The sequence below is a fragment of the Penaeus monodon genome, chromosome 1 (assembly GCF_015228065.2).
Source record: "Penaeus monodon isolate SGIC_2016 chromosome 1, NSTDA_Pmon_1, whole genome shotgun sequence".
Taxonomy (NCBI): Eukaryota; Metazoa; Arthropoda; class Malacostraca; order Decapoda; family Penaeidae; genus Penaeus; species Penaeus monodon.
Genome location: NC_051386.1, coordinates 24,951,029 through 24,968,873, shown reverse-complemented (window position 1 = coordinate 24,968,873; position 17,845 = coordinate 24,951,029). Strand labels below are relative to the sequence as shown.

Sequence of the window (17,845 nt, the reverse complement as noted above, 5' to 3'; positions counted from 1 at the left end):
TATATCTCGTCTATACTTATCCATCAGAAAACACCTTATGTCATACCTCCCTTTCAACCAACTGTCCCGTGCACAGTTATTCGCATCTTTCTTCGCCGTTTGGTCACAGTTATTTCAGTATACTTATCCTTTCCCGTCCCATGACTTTGTTGCCTTTGAAAATCTAATTATCCAATTCCAGCCACCTTTCCTCATAGTTGATGATTTTAACTGCCGCCACACTCTTTGGGGTGATTCCATCACCAACTCCTGTGGCCGACCTCATTATTCTTAATTCAGATCGACCCAGACACTTAGACGTATGCACGCAATCTTTTTCTTGCATTGACCTACCTCTATGCTCCCTTTTCTCCTTTTAGATTTCCATTGGTCAGTTCTAGACCACTTTCTCTATTGTGACCACTTTCTAGTTCTCCTTTCTCCTACTTCATATGATACAGTGTTTCACAACTACAGTTCTAAGAACTGCCTATACAGTCATTCCTCCAACCGCAAGACCTTATACCACCAAATGTGTTCCATGGTGGAATTCCGATTGCACCAAAGCACTTCACGTAAAACATGCAGCCTGGAACAGTTGCCCTACAAAAGAGGCATCCCTAATTAACCATCAGCCTTTATCTCCTTTAAAAATAGCATCCACCTGTCTTTGATGTACAATCCGGAACAGTAAAACAAATAGCTGGCGAAATTATGTTTTCACAATTACATCTACATGTATCTCAACTGTTTGGGGCTGGATCCATAAACTATCGGCAAACATACCCCTATCCAGCTCCCGTCCTCCATACTCGAGATTCTCTCATTTCTGATCCTCATTAATGAACTAGGTGACTCAGCCAGGTCAGTAGTGGTTCTCACCTTTCTCCACATTTCTATTAAGGCCATCTGGGAACACACCCCTATCGTCTTCACCCTATATTTTGCAAAGTCCTATAATGCTCCTTTTTCTTCCTCTGAATTCAGTGCTGCCTTAGTCACTCATGAAATTTTCCTTCTCATTGGCGAGAAGCTCTCATCCTCCCCATCTTGATACCCAATAAGTCCGGTACCCTCCCTCAAGACCACCAGCCTCCGGGCTAGTACATTGGTAACGTGTCGGCCTCTCATCCGAGGGGTCGGCAGTTCGCGCCCCGTCCAGGCAATTGTCGCCGGAGGTTACTGCTGTGGCTGGGCACCATGGCGGGTATGGACTAGGTTCAGCCGAGTCAGCACCAGCTGACACACGTGAGCGAGTCGGCATTAGTCGACACAGGCCGGGCTCCCCTCATGGCATGGCGAGCCTAAGCTTCGCATATCAGACTTATCCTTATCAAGACCACCGCCCCATCGCTGTAATTATCTGCTTCTGCAAACTACTACTGCTTAATGTGGTATCTTGAATCTGACAATCTTCGCTCTTCTTGCCAGTTTGGTTTCCGCCGTGCCTAAAGTATAGCTGACCCCCTTGCTCATCTCGAGACATATATTACATCGGCATTTGCAAGTCATGAATTCAAATTAGCCATATTCTTTGACCTAGAAAAAGTATGTGATGCTACATGGCGGTACCATATTCTCCAACAACTGTCGTCCCTAATCATATGCGGAAACATATAATAAAGTCTTCCCTCTCTAAATGCACTTTTCAGATCAAAATTGCCTCATTTCACATTAAAGAAAAAGCTCGCCGCCACCTCATAAACTGTCCCATATATCGTGGAGCTCAGATCACAAAACTTTACTTCATCTTCATGTTACCCTGATCCTCTCCACTCTCGATTATGAATGCCATATCTCTTACTCTGCCTCAACCTCCCTCCTTGCTCATCTTAATACAATCCACCATTGCAGTCTTTGCTTGGCCCTAGGCTTCTTCCGCTCCTCTCCAGTTGAGAGCCCTTACACTGAATCAGGCATGCCATCTCTCGACGTCGTGCCCTTCTCTCTCTCCGATGCTATGCTTGATTCCACTATCCCACGATCCCTGCTTCCTACCTTTGCTTCTTCATGTATACCTACTCCTTTCTCCATATGCATGGATACTCTCCTCTCCCATTCCCCTTTTCCCCATCTCCAAGCTCTTGCATTTTCTGTCCATTCTGTCCCTCATGGCTTATACTTACCCCCGTATTTGCTCCTCTGTTTTCCCTGACCCACCAAAATCAGATATCCCCCCTGCTGTCCTTCTCACCCATTTCCTTGACCATGTCTCCATTCATTCCTCCAGTATTCATGTTTACACTGATGGCTCCAAATCCACCTCCGGTGCTGGTTTCGCAGTAACCTTCCCAACTCGCACTTTCAAATACCCTTTCCCTCCAGAATCTAGTGTCCTTACTACAGAGCTGTTTTTGCCTTAAAACACAGAGACTCACTCCCTTCTTCCTCTCACTAATTTTACTGACTACCATTAACTCTCATAAAGTCAATACACTCGACCAACACCCTTGTCTGTAAGAGCCAGTACTAGTTGTTCTACCTGGCCACACACCTTAAAACTGTCAGATTTTGCGGGATGCCCATCCACGTTGGAATCCCTGGCAATGAACAGGGAGATACTGTAGCACGCTACGCCGCTATGTCCACATCACACCAACCATGTTTCTCTCGTATTCCAGCCACGGATTATTACTCACTTTAAGACTTGTATAACCGATGGCAATCTTTCTGGTCAAGTCTCTGCACTAATAAATTACATACTGTAAACTATCAATATCCTGGTCAGCTCCATTTCATCGGAACAGACGCCTGCTAACGTATTGGCCACACTCATCTATCACACGTATATATCTGATGTCACATTCTGATCCGCCCCTATGTCCCTCTTTCAGTTCCATACATTCTGTTGTCCTGTCCACGCTTTGATGCAGCCCGTACCTTTGCATTCCCCCACCTATCCTCCCTTCACTGACCTCCCAACCTATCAGACATTTTTCCAGAATCTCACACTTTCTGCTTTGACAACCTGTTCTCCTTCCTCAGATGCATACATATCCTTCACTTGTCTAATCCCCTTACCTAACCCTACCTTAACCCATTCACTCATCAACTCCTTTACCCATCTTTAACCTCTCCAATATTAATCTAGATAGCTGACGCATAGCAACTACTACCTCAGCCGCCCTTCACTACCCTTTATTGTTCCTTCCTATATATTTAACTGAACCAGGGTATCGATGGTAGAGAGATCATTAGCGAGTACATTTCAGGGCACTAAGACACACACACAAACAAGCGTTCTGAACAACGGTTCAGACCTTTCACAATTGAGTTTGATGCCGAGCCATACACGATTGACTCATTAACTACTTTAGATCTAATTAGAGTTTATATATCATTAGCAAGGACTTTATATCAGCTCCCCCTTTGTTTCCAGAAATGCACTTTAATAAATTTAATGCTCTTTGACATTTAATTTTTAATTGATCAATGTGGTATTTCCAGTTGAACCTACGATCAAAGAGTAGACCAAGAAATGTAGCGGAAGTTTGGATAGATATTAGATGATTTTCTAATGTTAGCTGGATGTTCAGCTTCCTCCTATGTGAAGAAATTACCCCAGTGCTCTTTCTTAAAGAAAACTTAAAACTCCACTGGAGGCCCCAGTTGTGAATCATATTCAGTGCCAGTTGGATGTGATATGCCGTGAATTACTCATTGCTGCAGGAATGCAGTAATGCAGTTTGTACAGTGAGTATTTACGATTCCGAGGGGAGCTGAAAAGATGTCAATTATCATGCAAAGAAATAATGCTGGTGACAAGACACTTCCTTGCGGGATCCTGTTTTCCTGGACAAACATGTCAGAAAGGTGACATTGTCAGAAAATAATATGACAGAGAAAGTACGGTTAGATATGACATTTTGGATAAAAACAAGGGAAGTTTCCACATAATCCAAAAACATAAAAATTTTTGAGTAGCCCATATTGCCATGTCATGTTGTAGGCTTTTTCTATATCTAAGAATACTGAAATAATAGTTTTTTGACAATTGCCTCTTAAATGTGACTGTCCAGATTTACTAGTTGATAGAGAGTTTAGTGTCCCTTTCGGAAGCCGCGCTGTTTGTCAACTAGAGAATTACTGGAATTTTAAAAATGGAATAGCCTACTGCTAACAATTTGTTCCATGACCTTGCACAAGCAAGATGTCAATTCGGCAGTACGAGATGGCGGATCTGGGATTCCCTCTCCTTTCAATAGGGGAATGAGGTGGGCGAAGTGCCATGAATTTGGAAAAGTCTGCTTTTTCCAGATTTCATTGTACACATCTAGCAACTTAATTATGGCATCATGATTAAGTTGCTTTATCATCTCATATCGAATCTCATTACAGGCTGGGGATGTTCCTCTACAGTGTGGAAGATGGTTGGGGGCTACTATTTGGACTGGGCTATTTCTTTATGGAGTGATTGGCTGAGTGCTGAAGGTGAAGTGGAGATCAATGGGGTGCCGGTAGGCTCCCCAGTCGGCTAAGGATTGGGCAGTCCTGGTGTTGCTACTGTTGGTGTCGTTTTCTGCAGGAGGACTGGGGATTGCTGATCTCATTCTGCGGCTTAAGTACACGTCCGCTGTGTAAGCACGCAGGGAACGAGGGGAGCCCACTGTCCAATGGCTGTGGATCTGGTGTGAACCAGCCTCGGAAACTACGCTGAACTTCAGATTGCAGGGTTGTGCTGCTACAACAAGCTTCTAGGGCTCGCACAAGCTCAGCCATTGTTAGGTCTTTATTGTAATTCAAGTCGTCTCCTGTAGCAGTGAATATGTTGCAGCCCAGTTGCTTCCTTGGTGGTTAGGAATGTGGGATTGTAATAATCTGAGCTGCTTGTATATGAGAACTGCCTGGTGATTACATTAGCAATGTCTCTAGGTGAATCAAAATTGGTTCCCTCGTAATATGTTTAATTTTGAAACCTGTGATATTGTGGTGTTACTGTTAATTGTAGAGACAAAGCTCTGTCAGCAGGGTCTTTTTGCTTGTTTAACTGTTCTATAAGCCTTAGCTCTTGCTAATTTTTACTTGCAAAAGTTCTCGTTATTGATGTTATTTTTGAAAAGCCTGTAGGTCCTGTTGCATTCACACTGTGCCCTGCAGCAATCTGGTGTCCACCATGGAACTGGAATGGATATCATTGCTGCATGTAATATACACTTTTGAGCATTGTTTACTTTATCATTAATGGTTTATCTAACAAGTTCGAGCTTGACGCTCCTTGTGAAGGCGACCCAGTCTGCGTTCTTGTTGTGTTACATGAGTATATAATACAAATAGAAAGTGCTTGCTTCCCAACAAGTCGATGGTGTGCCACAGGCACTTGGCTACTATGGGGTAAGAGATCAGAGATATATCAATAAAGCTCCCGCGTCGAACTATCGTTCAGAAGGACTAGATCAGAATCATTAATCAACTAAACTACTTGCTCACGTCTACCATCTGCCCGGAGGGAACCCCATAATGAGCATAAAAATCGCATAATAATATTTCGTTTTGCAGCAGACTATCCTAAAGAGCATAAATTACTGTATTGATTGGTGGACAATAAACTTTTAGTGAGAGGGAGGGAGGCTTTGATGGATGTACATGGTGACTCTGCCTCCACCCCTACCCTCTTGATCCTTCTGACACAGATGGTAGTTCCTCAGTGAGATGACCTCATCTGACATGAAGTTGGTTGAATATGCTTCTTGGAGAACTATAATATCAGGAGCATAAGACGAGGCTAATAATCTAAGGTCATCTACTTTATTTCTAAGACTTCGACAGTTCCTCTGGATAATGGTTAACACGAAGATCAAGTTTTATGGAGTTTGGAAGTGCCTTGTCCATCGGTTTTTTTTTTTTTCTGGGAGGGAGGTTCGCGCTCTCCCTCGCTACCCAGGGGCCTGCCATGGGTATTTTTTGAGACAGTAGCCTCTATGTCCTGCATCTCGCTGCCGGGAAGATCTGTTCTGAGAAACAGACGAAGTCCGAGCAGGAGCCGCCTGAACAAAAAGGTGTGACTCAGATTGTGATTTGGTATCGTCCTCATGATGCCGCTGCTTTTGCTGGGTTGATTCAGCAATTTGTTGAATTGTATTATAAACTTCTGTAATTTGATTCATTAATTTGTTAATCATTTTCTTCAAATCAGCAATTTCTTTATCTTAGCTGCTAGTTCTAGCCTAATACTGTTTGCACTGGGAGTGTTGTTAGTTGCTACTGAAGTGTAGGAAGTATTGGTTTGCTGGTTAATTCTTCAACTTTCTTCTTGGCTTCACGGTAACTAGCATCGTGCCCTCTCATGTATGCTAATATCCTTCTTCAAACTGCTGTACTCAGCAGAGCTAGATTGATGAGGACCTCCACAGTTAGCACAATTGAAAGTGTTATCATTATATTCAGCAGCGTCATGAGCTCCAGCATATTTACCATAAGTAAATTTATTAGTATTTTTATAATTCATCGTAATTGTGTCCAAATTTTTGGCATCTATAAATGTGCACAGGTTTTTGAATAGAAGATCGCACTTGGACACATTCATATCCAAATGTGACATACTCATTAAAAAGCAAAATTCGGTTTTTGTTTGTACATTCCTGTCTTTATTGGTCATGCAGTTCAGTTCACGTCCACCATGCTACGTCTTTCGTGTTTTCAAGAATATTCGAGCCCATCAAATTAGGAATCTGCATCATTAACCTGGAAGATGAAATGCACATTTACAAGGAAGGTACCATCTCACAATTTACGGTATAAATTAATACCGCTGTCCACTTGACCATCAAGGACCTTCTTGATTATGAAGGGGTTCATGTTCAAAAGTAATTTATTTTGATTCGCGCATTTGACAGTCAGACACCATGCATTATCTGGGGGGACTAAAAAAAAAACTCATCATTCATGTTTGTCAGCAGTAGGGGTTTCGTTATTCAAAATTGCGTTAGTCTTAGGAGTGTCATGGGTCGTTCCCCCTCCTTGAGAAGGAGAAGAGGTAGCCGGGGAGTCAATCGTGCTGGTTTTCGGACCAAGTCCGAACCCTGGGCCCGTGCCCGTTGTCCTGAATGGGCTATATAACCCTTAACTATTGTTAATCAACTTAACACCGGTAGCTAAGAGAGAGTATGGCAGTTTTCCGTCTTCTACCCCCCCCCCCCATTAGATGCCTGGTTGCGTTTTCCAGTCCAGGACATTTCCTTACCGTCGAACTTTTCTAGGCAAAGGACAGTAATTCGATGCCCACCCCCAAGCATATATGGGAAAGATTGCCACAGGGGAACTAGGCTCAGGAAAGTCACATGAAGAAAGGGAAAGAATTAAATTTAAAGAAAAAGTGCGCCCCAGACTACTGGACCTCCCTCCCCAGGGGTCAAAGACCGCCAGGGCTGCCCTGGTGTAGAAGAGAGCTGGGGGTCTGAGGTGGGTTGCTCGCTACGCCTATTTTAGTCTCCTGATCAAGATCAAGGCAGTGAGGGTGCAGGCAAAGCACAAAGTGCTGAAAGTTCTGGAAAGTCAGATGTTTACTCTATAGAATCTACATTATAAGCAATAACGCCGAGCGTGACGAGAGGACCCAGACACCAGGATAACTCCTGTGGCACAAGGCTTTTGTTGCTGCATCTGAAAGAGAAAAAAGTCTGTAGCCTACATATCTTGTCATACAGGAGTGAAAAAAATGTCTTGGCAGAAAAGGGGTGTATATATGTATACAGGCAATACCGGCCGCTTCCAAGACAGAGCGGGTTCTTTTGCATACTTTATTAGTTGGACGGCGTCTTAACTGGTGTTACGGTGCTGTGCTTGTTCCTGCGTTCACTATACCATCAGTCTCCCCCCCCCCCTCTACCCGTTTCTATCATACCATACTATCCTCTAGTACTGTTCAACTTGTAACTTTACCTTAATCATTAACTCATTCCTAACCCTTTACTCTACTATATTTACCGTAGTGCGATATGACCTTTTATGTCATACATCTTTTCCATACTTGGGGCTTTGTTATATTTTGAATACATCGCTAATGAGCTTAGATGACGCAGCAGGATAAGATTTTGTTATACAAATGGCTGAAAAATGTAAAAATGTTTGGAACAAGGGCATTCGCCTTTTTCTACACAGTCTGATTTTTGTAGTGAACTTCGTCCTTGTTCTTGATGCCCCTATTTGTTGTTTTCAAAGATTAATTTGTCGGTACCCGCAATCCCTGTTTCTCATGGGGCGACTTAGGGGATCTCCCCTACCTTGTATTGTAGCCCTCGGCTCAGTCGGTTATGCACGGTCTTATCTTCTCTCCCTTTTCTTTTTCTTCTCTTCTCCAACACATTCAAGGCTAGTAATGAAGATTTCATACCTTTATTAATGGCTTTATTGTGAGGCTTGCCCCTTCATCAGATTCAAATTCTTCCGGTTCCCTGACCCCAGGCTCTCCTTTGACCACGACTGAACAGTGCTACTACTACCCCCTCCTCAATGCCTACTATCACACTATCCACTCAGGTCAACCCTCAATTTCCAGGAGACATTCCGACTGTCCCAACATCCGCTACTTCATCGCCACTCCCACAACTTTCTTCATCAACTACCCTATCCTCCCTTATTACTACAACTTAATGTCCATCTCTCTGTAATACTACCTCTCTCAACACTCCTTCCACACGTCCCTGTCCTTCTACTATTCCCACCTCTACAAATGCTCTATTTAGCCAGCCAAATGGGACTGATTATTAGTACTCGCCCCTCTGACAACGCTCTCCTCTTCCAGCAATGTCTCCAAAAACAAGTAGGTAAAGTTTCCTTCTGCAGCTGCCTGATCGTTCCCGTCTCGTCACAGTTACATCCGAATCCCAAGCTAAAGCATTATCATCCCTGATAAACTTCAATGACAAACCAATTCCTGCCCAACCTCATTACATATATTGGAACTGTCTCCATCTCCCTAACAAACTGTCCTGTATATGACAAAAAATTGTCAGATTGTGTAGGAGATTTACTCGCCTGCCTCGTCAATTACGATGCAGTATCAGTACAATTCCAATATACTTTCTGTAGACATGACTTTCCCTGTAATGTTTACATGGCGGAGAATCCCACCCAGTCAGACCATATCTATCTCCTCCCCCCCCTTCCCCCCTCATTGTTTCCGTTTCACAACCTGATGCCCTTTATGTGTTCAATCTGCTCATAATCGATCAAACTTCTCTGCACAATCATGTACATATGCCAGTTATGGCATCTCCCATAATGTATTTTATAGGGGCTGCCCCACCTACAAGTTTGAGTCTGAAGTGGCAACTCTCAGATTCAGACTTGGCTTCACTCGACATGAAGCCAGATAGGAAGCACGTCTCACTCCCAAGATATTTATAAACCTTCCCCAGCATCTCGTCCTCATCCCACGTCTACCCCCTCCCTCTCTGAGTCAAATTCTTTTGCCATTCATCCAGACACCCCAATCTCCTCTATTATTCCAGACACTCCAGTTACTTATACTCCGGTACCTAACCCTCTTCCTCCTCGCCCACTTCATCGCACAAGACAATCTAAACGCTCCATCTCATTTTCTACCCCATCTGTCTCCTCTTCTCTCCCTCATAAGAAAACTACTGTTTCTCAGAACTCTGCAACCGACTCCTCTACAGAAACTCTCGAAGATATTCAAAACCATTTAATCATGACTCAAGATAACATGCCTACACCTCAACCATCCTCATGTCTCTCTGCTCCCATTCCTTCTACAATCAAAGTAACTGCCGACATCCATCATCCTCCGACTAATGTTCCCCCTACACCCCTTCCTCCCACTCCCCCCAACACATCCCATACCCCCTTGTTTACCTCCCACCCCAATGTAGGGGATTACTCTTGCCTTCGACCTCAGCCCTCGTCTCAACTGCTTGATCTTTTCTTTTCATCCTGTCCTTTTCCTTCTGGCCGCAGTACTTCGTCATAATATATGACCTTCGATGTTTATTTGCTTTGACCATTGACCATTCTGGGAATCCACAAACATCGCCTTGTCAACCAAAAAACTTCTTACCCCCAAGCCCCACCTGATCACTATATTTTGAACGCGCCACTAATGGCAGATATTGACGCGGCAGAACATTCAATAAATAAATAAATAAACTAATTTTGCATGGTCTCTTCTTCTTCCCCTTTCCTTTTCCTTCTCTTCTTCATCCCTTTCTGCTGTTCTCTTATAATCGGTAACTCATTTTTACCCTTTTCGCCAGAATACTGCATCATAATGCTATATGACCTGTGATATATATATATATATATATATATATATATATATATATATATATATATATACATATATATATTATATATATATATATATATATATATATATATATATATATATATATGTGTGTGTGTGTGTGTGTGTGTGTGTGTGTGTGTGTGTGTGTGTGTGTGTGTGTCCCGCAGACTGGTGGAATCTTCCCTAATAAAGCTGCTGCCTAATTTCAACTTGAACAGCGGCTTTTCTCCCGCTGATAGTCTCCTTGCTTCCCATATCCTCCGCCTTCTACCGTATGCCGGCCACCCGGCGCATAGTCCACCCGATCCTCCGACCTGATGTGACTTCCCTCTGCTTCCGTTCGTCTGTCCTCACCTGCCGTGTGTTACCGCATTGCCTCTCTTCTCTCTCTTTTATACCCCCTCCTCTCCCTTTCCTCTTCAGACCTGAAGATGGAATCCAGGTGGATTTCGAAACTGTAGTCTCACTTTCAGTAAATCTAGTTTTTGTATTGTGGGTTTTCCTTCCATTGTATCAGCACGGAAGAGTGTTTTGCTGTTGACAACAAGCTCCCTTTCTTGGACACCCTAGTCCATCGCTCTGCTGACCACTTCTCCTTCTCCATATACAGGAAGCCTATGCATAGTGGTATGTACATACACTTCTTCTCATATCACCCTCTTCATGCGAAGAGAGGTGTTGCCACCTCGCTGTTCCTTCACGCATCTGTGACCCCCAGTACCTGGATGGGAGTAAGTACTGGTAGGATCCCCAGTACCTTTCAACGGAGAGTGCCGGTGTTACCTTTTTTTTTAGGTAATCATTCTCTCTATTTTATCCGGGCTTGGGACCAGAACTGACTTGGGCTGGCTTGGCCACCCAGTGGCTAGGTAGGCATTCGAGGTGAAGTTCCTTGCCCAAGGGAACAACGCGCCGGCCGGTGACTCGAACCCTTGAACTCAGATTGTCGTCGTGACAGTTATATGCGTTATATACATACGCATATATATAATATATATATATATATATATATATATATATATATAGATATATATATATATATATATGGATATATATGCGTGTATGGGTATATGTATATCTGATTTTGTATGTCTGTATATATAGACGAACACACACACACACACACACACACACATATATATATTTATATATATTTTTTTTATTTATCTATATATATATGTACATATATATATATATATATATATATATATATATATACATATATATATACATATATATATATACTACACACACACACACACATATATTTTATATATATATATATATATATATATATATATATATATATATATATATATATATATATATATATATATATATATATGTTTTTGTGTGTGCATGAGTATATATGGTTTTGTATTTATGTACACACACACGCGCGCGCGCGCATGCATTTAAATGCAAATTATGAAGAAATGATAATAGCCGAATTGAATACTATAATGACGTTTAATCTGCATTGAAGTCACTTGATAGCTAGACATTTGCTGAATGGAATTCCCGTCGACGCTTGAAGAACGCAAATGTACTCGTCAGCTTCTTCTGTTTCATTCGGCTTTGGAGGTCACGCAGGGCAGAGACGTCTGAATTTGTTTGGGCACGAGAGCTGTCACAGGCCACGCCGTCTGTCCAGAGAGGAGGCCGATTCCAATGCGCCTCCTACGAAGGCACAAAAATCTCGCATTCCTCAGCTTTCATTGGGACGCCTCGGGGCATGTGCCACATTTCACAATCTAGACCGTTAAGCTACATAGTGGGTATTCTTGGTTGTTGTCGATGTAAAGTTCTAGGACATAGAATAGAACTAAAATGTCTCGTAAGGCATGAACGATGAAATTACGAGCAAATATGTTCTGGCACGGGTGAGAGGCGGCACCTGCGCCCCAGTGGCCATGTTGAGTGTTTGTGTCGCAGGCGAATACAGGGAAGCCTTGCTCTTTTCCTGAATTAAACAGGTAAATCATTGCCCCAAATAACGCTTAAGCACAACGCGAACGTCAAGTACTATTACCTCTGCTCGTCTAGAGCTAGGTAGATAGAAAACAAAGACATAGGACTTGAGTATTTTTAAAAAGTTGGACGAAGCTGCGCGGGCGCCCGTGAGCCGAGCATGTAATGTGTGTCAAGTGAAAATTCTCCCTGCGGAGCTGGCTTTTCAATGGATCTACGCCTGCTGTTGCTTGTGGACGCGATGCCAATGGCATGTACCTTTCTCAGATTAAGGACGCGATGAGGGAAAAAGGCTGAGGCAGGAAGGAAGTTCCGCCGTGAGGCCTCGGAGCTGCGGGTTGGCCGCTTTTCACGGGCTTTTGAGGGTTTCTCGCCCAGACGGGGGGGGGGGGGGCTCCAATAAGTAATGAAGAAGGGATATGAGGATCTTTCAGGTTGGGGCGCGCTTTTCCAAGGAAAAAAGATGGGATGACAAGAAAATGATCAGCTTCAGCTGTCAAAAAAGGCCTGTCTTATGCCTTACTAATTGCCCGGAATAGTAGTCTGTGGAGAGAGTGAAAAACTAATGCCCATTTTAAACACACAAAGCAACACACTTAGGTATGAAAAGTATTTTAAAGGAGGTGAAGGTAAGGTCGTATTTATCAAAATCTGCAAGATTGCTTGTGCCACCAAGCCTAGATGCTTGGTGAGCTGTGTGTGCCAGCAAAGGCAAACAAACTTCAAACATATATTCTGGCAAGATACAACCTGCCAGTATCCCTGGGGCAGCAGTCACAAAAGGTTTTAGACTTAGAAATTTGTCTTTGACAGAAATTTTGTCTAGGACTCCTTGCAAAAATGTACTTCACACACAATTTTCATCCATGACTTGGGCGATGTATCTAGAGGTGTCCCACGCTCATAAGGACTGTCTTTAAATTGTCTGTAGAGATGTATATAACAATCTGCTGTTTTACAGTTGTCGAAGATAGCTCCACATCTGCCAATTTTTTACTTATTATCTAATGTTAATTGGGCCATTCCTCCTTGTTTATTGTAGTTTTCTTATAGATAAATGCAAATGGTGACGGGTGCCTTCTCTGCTGACATGCTTGCAGGAAGATGTAGGCCTATTCTGAATAATTGTGCATGTTATCTACTTGCACAGCCTGTGGGAAAACAATGTTCATGCTTAAATCAGGTAAATAGATAATTATCCTGAATAGGATTACATCAGTACTCTGGCCTTCATACCTAGGACTTTGATAAAGGTCAGAAAAATTACTGATATATATATTCTAGTAAGATAAAGATATGGTTGGGTTCCTAGGTGGAATTGTCATAAAGGTTACCAGGCCCACCTGTATGTACATAGAGTTTAGTTGACCTGTACTGGAGTGAAGCCATGGAGTTACAACAGTTACTGATTTTTAAATCAGATTAACCCCATGGATCTAGATGATGTGACCATTATGTATAAAAAAAATTATTTGTCTGAGTGGCTGGTGATGTGCAAAAAAATTTGGCTGAGGGCCAGGGTTACGAGAATTTGCCATGAGAATTTTGACCGAAGGCTGGGGTGATTGTAGGTATACCATCAGTACACAAAGCTCTTGGAGGAAGATTAGACTCGGTGGGCATTTAAGAAAGGGCTTTTGCATTATATCCATTGATAAATGAGTGTGGAATGTACTATCGTGAGCCATAACTGTACTATCAGGACTAGCAGATTGTATTACAGAAAATTTTAAAAATGCAAATTACAAAAGGGTATTTATTGTTATTATTGCACTGCATTATTGACTATCTAGAGAGCTGATGTGGAGTCTGTGTAAGGAAAACGGTCTGTTACCACCTGGATACAGCATATTAAATGGCAAAAATAGACTGGAAAGTTACCTGAAAATAAATGCTTAAGCAGAAAAAGAGATAATAACATTACAAAGAGGAGGCAAGGGGTCTTGGGGTTTTGACGAAGCACATAAGTGTTCATCTGCACCTGGCTTACAAATGTAGCCACACACTTGTGGCCACTCAAACAAACCTAATTCCTTCAGTTTGGGTCACATGCAAGCAACAAAACACCTAGATCCAAGGGGTCAGACAGTTAAACTTCTGATTATTGCTTAATATGTAAAATAGTGAGGTTAATTCTTTATAGTACAGGCATACTCACCAGAGACCAAGTCCCTAATATCACATCACTAAACTTATTCGACATTATAAATTGCCATGACTGGGGATACCCTTCAGGCCCTGCCTGAGGAGAAGGTTGATGGGGGCGCTTTAACCCCCAGCACCACTCGTCAAACATTGTCTTCACCTCAGTAAGCAAAATAGAGCTAAAACTCAGGAACACTGAGTGGACCTAGCCAGTGAGCAGTGCTTTCCATGATCTTTTTCCTTTATTTGTGCTAGATTTGTGCTAGAAGATTATTTCTTGTAGCAATGACTTTTAGTCCTCTACAAGAATATCGCCTTCAGTTTGCCCATACCTGAAAGATGAAGTATAGTGAGTTTAATGTGGAGTCCTTTTAAAGGGCAGCAGCATTGTTTATTTTCTGCATATTAAGTTGTACCTCTTATGGAAAATAAGTTGTAAGTCTTTACACTGCCTTGACAAGGGCAAGAAGCTCCACCACAAATTTTCTAGTGAGTTAGAGCTTAGACTGGGAGTGTACTGCCAAGGAGTTCAAAAAACAATATGTTGCTGGATATAAGTGGGAAAGCATTTCTGGCCTTTGCTGGAGCAGAAACTGTGGAGTTCACATCAGAATACATGGGTTTTTGTAAATTCTAAATTGAAGATATCATGGGAATAGAGAGAAATTATAGCAGTGCCTTTAATAAACTCTTAGAACAATAATATTAACTATAGAAAAAAGGAAGTTAGAATAACCTAAAAAGTTTACAGCAGTTTGCAGTCTGCAGCTTAAGAGAGTTGGTAGTTTATAAATGTACAAACTACAACAAATATCACTGTATGAACCAAAAACCTTAGATTTCTATATTTCCATAGTAGGACCTCCTTCCAGTTGTTGTTTCTTCCCTGCAGATGCTGTCCTTTTTTATACTTTACCCTTAGTTGCTTGCCATGGACTTGATGCCTTCAACACTTCAGTGAATGGAAAATAAACATCCACTATTTATATTCTAGTAAGAGGTCTATTGCCATTTCCCACTGAGCTGAAATATTAAATTTTGCAGTGATTGTGGATCAGGTTCATAAATTATCTAGGTTGAACTTAGATTAAAAAAACAGATCTAGATATTTAAGGAACTGTCTGAGGGCCTTCATTACCCTTAATTCAACAAGCTTTAAAGTTAACATTCATTATTTCATTATATCAGTGTCTTTATTTTACAAACTATATTTTTATGCTATTCTGATGCATAGGTAATTTATCTGCAACTGACAAACACAAAAATAACCTACTAGTTATATTATGTTGCCTGCAACTATTGTTTGTAATCAAATGCTATTAGATGTGACTTCATTTTATCCTTCTCTCCCAGCTGCAAAGGTTTGCAAGATGGATGAGATGAACACCTTGTCCCGGACTCCAAAACCGGAGTTCCTAAAGGTAAAAATGTTTCCTCCATCTTGTCTAACTTGTTGGATGAGGAGTTCAGAGTGCAGCATAAAAATCATTTGTAGTTTGTGAAAGTTATGGCATCTGAGTCACTTCAAGCTGTGGGCTGGAGTGACTTTATAGCAGTATTTGAAAATTAGATATTGAGAATCATTTGGGTGGCTATAATTAATCCAAATCTATCAGGCATGGCATGTATGTATGTGCTATGCCCACTGTGAATTTACTTTATTAATTGTTTTTACACATAGATGGCTCCACAAATACTTAAGTCACCAATGAGCCAATTATGAGTACTGCCTGTCTCGCCTGTTTATTATTTTCCTTGACTTTCGAAACTATTTTACATCATGTTATGTTGCTCTTACTACTGTTAACATTATAGTAATTAGAATGCTTATAATAAAAATAAAACCATCCATAGTCATAGCATTAGTAAGAATAGTTATTCCTGCAAATTTAAGGGAAGGTGAAATCAGGTAAAGTCACAGGGTCTTACTGATTGACTCCTTTGTGGCTAAATACTAGCAGGGTCATCTATATGCAGAGATATTTCATAAAAAATAAAAAAATGAGCACAGCATTTTCCTGGTGGCATTGAGTTAATGGTAGTCTATCATAACAAACAATATGAAAATATTCTCAGCAAAAATAAGTGTAGTGCATCTGTTGATGTAAGCAAGTATCAGTTAGATTTCCTTTGTGGATATCCTTTCCAAAGCTCTTGTACCTATTTCAGAGTTTTATTATTGTATTTTATATTTGTTAACAATTTTCACAAACAAAGAAATTAGGACTCTGATTTTGATTTTTTTTTCTGTCACAACATTGTTGATTCCTGTCTCTTTATTTCTCTTTGTAATTTTATAAAATTTCAAGATGATATTAGTAGTTATTAAAAGAGAGTAGTAATGATATTTATTGATTCATCTGTAAATCAGAGTGAATACTCTCAGTTGCTACTATATGTGAATCAGGTCTTGGAAAATAAATGAAAAGTCTAATAAATCATTCATTTAATGAAGGCAATTGTTGTGTAGAGTAATATATTTTGGTTTACCTTTTTAAAGGAGGGACTTTGTTCTTAGGTAAAGTGGGGGAACAGGCCATTTATTAACCCAATGTCAGCAGGTTTATGTACTGTCCCCTTTAGATTTTAGTGTTTTGTTACATACAGATGGCTCCACTGTGCTCAGCCAGTAAGGAGTATAGCAGTTGGCCGTAGTGACTGATCCTGGTTTCCCCATTCCTTGAATTGGCAGAAAAATGTGTTTTTCTTTCCATAACTATTAATATTGACATGGTTACCATTCTTATTGATATCATGGTTAATAAATTGTTATTAAAATATTAATAACATCAAAGACAATAAAATAATAAAAATAAAGCTTCCAAAAAATGAAGGAAAAGGGTAAACAGATGAGATAGGTAAGACTAATATGTGCCTCCTTGGTGACTAAGCACTTTTAGAGCCATCTATGTGTAAAGACAATAGATAAACTTTTATTGCAGTGGGCATGCCATTGTAGTCTTGCCACTCACTGACATTCGGTTAAAGAAAGCACTATGTAAAAATAGATAACTATTGCAATGGTCCTATGAAAAAGTATATATCACACTGTATACCCTTTAGTAATATATTAATTATAGTTTGTGGTAAATGTTTAAATAAGGCCATACTAAAGATTGTTCATGGTTAATTTAGATATAGTAGTAAATAATATATTATATATATAATATAATATAAGATATAATATATATTATATATTATATATATATATTATGATATTATAATATATATATAGATTGATATATATTATATTTATATATATTATATGTATATTATGATATATATATATTAATATATAAAAATATATATATATATCTATAATTTGATAATATAATAATAATATTTTAGTATAAGATATAATATTAAATAGTATTATATATATATAGAAATGTAAAATATAGATAGTAAATATATAAGAATAATTATTAAATCTATTAATAAAATATATAATAATATCTTATATATATAAATATTTATAGTTAATCATATATATATATATATGTATAT

At 40.4% G+C, this 17,845-nt stretch overlaps 1 protein-coding gene across 1 annotated transcript in view; it reads left to right on the top strand.

The window, feature by feature from the left end:
* Window positions 1–12,102: 12,102 nt before the first annotated feature.
* The window catches only part of LOC119576307, an 85,420-nt gene continuing 79,677 nt past the window's right edge, over window positions 12,103–17,845 (top strand). The window contains exon 1 of the mRNA XM_037923930.1: window positions 12,103–12,198. The gene's annotated coding sequence lies outside the window, so the exon portion shown is untranslated. The remainder of the gene's footprint in view (window positions 12,199–17,845) is intronic.